Source organism: Nicotiana tabacum, chromosome 7, assembly GCF_000715075.1.
Source record: "Nicotiana tabacum cultivar K326 chromosome 7, ASM71507v2, whole genome shotgun sequence".
Taxonomy (NCBI): domain Eukaryota; kingdom Viridiplantae; phylum Streptophyta; class Magnoliopsida; order Solanales; family Solanaceae; genus Nicotiana; species Nicotiana tabacum.
The window spans coordinates 30,122,428-30,127,387 of NC_134086.1; positions in this window are offsets into that span (position 1 = coordinate 30,122,428).

The window sequence follows — 4,960 nt, forward strand, 5'->3', positions numbered from 1 at the left end:
CATTAGGGTTTTAAACCCTAAACTGAGCTTTTTTTCATGCAGTCAGCATTAGGGTTTTAAACCCTAAACTGAATTTTCCTTTTAGCCAGCATTAGGGTTTTAAACCCTAAACTGAGCTTTTCCATGCAATCAACATTAGGGTTTTAAACCCTAAACTGGAACTTTTCCCTTTCAATCAGCATTAGGGTTTTAAACCCTAAACTGAATTTTTCCTTTCAGCCAGCATTAGGGTTTTAAACCCTAAACTGAGCTTTTTCCATGCAATCAGCATTAGGGTTTTAAACCCTAAACTGAACTTTTCCTTTCAGCCAGCATTAGGGTTTTAAACCCTAAACTGAGCTTTTTCATGCAATCAGCATTAGGGTTTTAAACCCTAAACTGAATTTTCCCTTTAGTCAGCATTAGGGTTTTAAACCCTAAACTGAATTCTTCCTTTGTTCGGCGTTAAGGTTTTAAACCCTGAACTGAACCTTTCCCAGCTAGTCGGTATTAGGGCTCCAACCCTGAACTGAGCATGCATATCCTCTTTCATTAATTTTATGAACTTTCTGGTGAATAATTAACGAAATTTTCCTAGTGAAACTGGGGCAGAAAATTTCGTTCGTTTGTTTTCTCCCGCAGGTCTGACCTCGAGCCACATGGATCGAAATGACCCACGAGATGAATCCCAGTTCGGAATCAAAGAAGAAAAAAGAAAAAAAAAGAGAAAATGTCCCGAGATATCGGAGTAAATGCAAGGAGGATTAACTCCAACGTTTGATTAAGGGCCTGAACCCTGCCAATCGCATCTCACTCAGTATCCCAGAGGTTAAACAAGTCGCCGCAACTCGCGAGCATCAAGATTCAGATCGGAGTCTACAAGCAGAATCAGCTAAGACCCAAGATCAAGTCGTAAAAGAATCATAGATAGGAATCTTGTAACTAGCAGTTGACATGCATATAAGTAGTTAGTTCAGTTTCCAATTTTCGTTTGTTTGTAATAAGGCGGTCAGTGACGTAGCAGTGACAACAGCAGTAGCAGCAAGCATTGCAGTCCCATGGTAGTCCCAGCTACCAAAACTTCTCGAACTACATTGACCTGATTCCTGTTTAGCCCAGGATATGTAGGAAATCTTTGAAGCAAGATTCGGTCAGATCTTTCAAAAACATGCTTCATACGGAGTGGCCCATAGGCAAAAATCGCTCATACACGCTCACTTTATCTTTGCACGGAAACTCTTCGTGTTTCCGAACAAAGAGGGGCAGCTGTGAGCACGTGATTTTTGTTTTTGCGCGACAGTCGCTCCAAAAGAATAAAATTGGTCCTGCTGTACAATTCTTGGATTTTTGTGCGGCACTTTGTTGATTTATTTGTGACTTTGGCCCATTTTTATTTATTTACTTTATTAAAACAAAATTAAAAAAAAAATGTGTACGTGTCATGCATAATCTGAACCGTAACATGGTTTAAATAGAAAGGCATAAACAGGCATCTTTGTCCGTGATTTTGTTTTGTTTGATTTTACTTGTTTTGAAATATTTTAGTGTGTGCGCGAATAATTGTATTGAGTGTGTATTTAATTTTTGATTTTTTGTTTAGTTTTGTTTTTAAATAAATAAGGAAAAGAAATAAAAAATAAAAAAAAGAAAAGAAAAGGTCCCTTTCTTCTTCCGGACTTGGGCCAATTTTAACAAAATTGGCCCAAACAAACAGCCCAAAACCCAGGCCTGCCCGGTCCAGACCACCTGATACCCAGGACGTCCAAACGACGACGTTTTAGTCTAGTGTGATCTGGGCCGTTGATCTCAGATTGATCAACGGCCAAGATCACTTCCCCACAACCCGCTGAGGAACCCGACCCGTTTACACCCGGACCGAACTCAAACCCTCAACACTTGAAACGACACCGTTCCACTTAACCACCAGATCCAGACCGTAGATCTAAATTGATCTAACGGTCGAGATCCGTCCACCCACTAACTATATAAGTTCATAATCGTACCCTACCCCCTATCCAATACCCCAGCCTCGTCGTCTTCACCCAAACCCACAAACCCTAGAGCCGCCCCTGTACTCTTCACCATGAAAAACCGGCGGCATGAACGCCGGTGACCTCGCCCTGAACACCATAGAACCCCCTCACCACCCTGAACATAGACCTGTTAACCGTTTGGTTCGAATCACCCTCCAGGTCCTCGAATCTTCATTTGAAGATTCGAGTCAAAACTCGATCTACACCAACCAACCCCAGCTTCACACCAGACACTCCCCAGACCCTCCTCGTGACCAAACCATACTTGGTTTGGTCCGAATCTGACCAGGGAAGCATGAATCCTGGATCTGAGTTTTGGAAAATTTTGTAGTTCTTCGTCACTGGTTCATACCGGTTCAACCGAAGAGATTAAGGTCTAATGGACTTTAATCAAAGTGTTTCTCATCTGAGAAACACTTCGATTAAAGTCCATTCAGCCTTAAGAAAGGTCTGTCCAAATCCGAGTCAAGGTTTTGATTTTTCAAAGATTTGAGGTGAGTCTTGTTTTCTTTTCTTTATTTTGTTTTAGCCCGTGTGATTTGTTTTTAAAAAGTCTGTTCATATTTGTTTTAATTTTACCAACTTCTGTTTGTCCACTTTGCCTGAACTTCTGTTTGTTTGAATGAGTCTTTCTATTTGCCCTGATAATGTGTATGTAAGTGGTGTGCAATTAGCTGATTCTCAACATTGAACTGATCAATTGGCTTCTCGAGCACCACTTTGCTTAGCCAGTACAATTCAAATCATATGTCGATACTGTTGAATGTTTGATTTTTGGTTACGGTTGTATGTGTTATGATTAATATAGTCGAGTCGACATATGTCGTCAATTAGTTTCAACTGTCCGAACAATAACAAATCGACTTGCTTCTGTTGAACATTTGCCTGAATCAATTAAGAACCAAGTCCAGTTACTTATAGCTGTTAATATGATTTCAGAAACCTAAGGCTTGGTCTGTTAATTGAAATCTGAGTTGATGGCATGTGCACTTGTGCACAGCATGTGCATTGTGCACAGCATGTTTTCCTGCATAAGAAGGCTTTTGATTTTAAAAATTGTTTGACAGCATATGCTGTCAGATATATTCTACTGCCCATACTTGCTTTTAGTTAATAAAATGGGAAAGATAAGTCTGCCAGGGAATGTTGATGGGGTTATATACTTAAATAACTAATTGGAATCTAAAAATGAAAAAAGGGCACATGGGAGGGGTACTGTGAGATTCTAAACAGGCTGTTAAAAGGAGTAATGTGAAGGCTGATAAATGGGGCACATTGAGAGATATAAAAGGATAGATATACAGAGAGGGAGGGACTGGACCGGGAGATCTGAAAAATACAGAGAGAGGAAAAAATACACTGTGAGGAGCTTTGAAAGAGAAAGCTTGAAATACATACATTGTGAGGATAGACAAGAAAAAGAAAGAGTTGGCAGGAATAGAAAGAGAGCAAGAAAGAGATAAAAACAGATTAGGAAATCAGAAACTTGGTCTTGTTTGTCTGAAGTTCATCTATTGTCAATACGTTAGGCAGTGTTCCTTCTTCTAAATTTCAATCGAGATTATGGTTAGTGTTTTGTTGCATTTGGTATAGTCCGGAATTGGATTGTCTGGAGTATTGTTGCCATCACACTGTGTGTTGTTTCATTTGGCTGTTTCTTCTTCAACTCTAGTTCCATCTCGCAACAGAATCCTTTCTGTGGTGCTGTTCTGATTGCTGCTGCTATCTTGCTCACTATTGCTGCTGCATTTCTGTCCTGCTGCTACTGTTAATTCTGCTTCTTGCTGCTGCTGATTCCCCATCTTCTTCTTCTTCTCCTTTGCATTTTCAGCATTTTCAGGTACACATTTCAAGTCCCATATTGATGTAATTGAAACAGTTTGAAAGCATGAAATGAAAAAGGTTGAAGAAGTTCAAGTATTTGTTGTAATATTCATAGTACATTAACAGGCCTGTGAAAATTGATTAGTTTATAATTCAACAGTTCGAAAGTATGTACTGATATTCGACTAAGTTTATCCTGTTGTGTTTTAGCTCGGTAGTTTGTTTGTTAATATGGGCATGTATACTTCGACCTTATACAATATTGTTCCTGTTTCATTTAGTTTTTTTTAGTTAAGATTAGTCCACATAAGTTTAGTTAAGTTCAACTCGAGAAGTGTTCGGATTAAGTGTTGTATTTCGTTAGCTCGCACATAATTCTTCGTCAAATTAAAAACATTTTACTTTGCCAGTTATCCTTTAATCTAGCACAAATAAGTTCAGTTAAGTTCAACAAGAAATATTTTCGTATGTAATGTTCGGATTAAGTATTGCATTTCATCAATCTCATATGTAATCTTTTGTTCGACCAAAGCATTTTCGTAAGGCATGATGTTTTTTTTACTTTATAAGTAATTAATCAGAAATTGACAAGAGTCTGACTTAGGCCAAAGCATATACTTCAATTAGCATACATTTTTCTTTCTTCTATCTCTGGAAATAAAATAATAGAAATGTAGTCACTGTAGGATACCCTTCTAAAAATAATGAGACGAGCCTCGCCAAATAAAAAATACAAATTGCGGGGCCCTCAACAACTAATCATAATATTTAGAATTCGGGCTAGGCCATTTAGGGAATCTCATGGCCTTCTCAAAAATAATAACGCGCTAGACTCTTCAGGCACGGTTTAAGTAAATTATGTTCTTAAATTCGGGTGCACATTGATGTGACCCAAATCCAAATCTCAACGGAGTCAAAATGTGTTAACAACTACGGGTGCATTGATTGTGACGTGGTTTGAGACGCATTTTCACGACGTTGCAATTCTATAAAAAATAAATGATAATAATAAAAGCGGTTTAAATCTAATAAGAAGCACATAAGTCACAACATGTATTTAAATCAGATATTTAGCCATTATAACAATTTAAGCGACCGTGCTAGAACCACGGGATTCGAGGGTG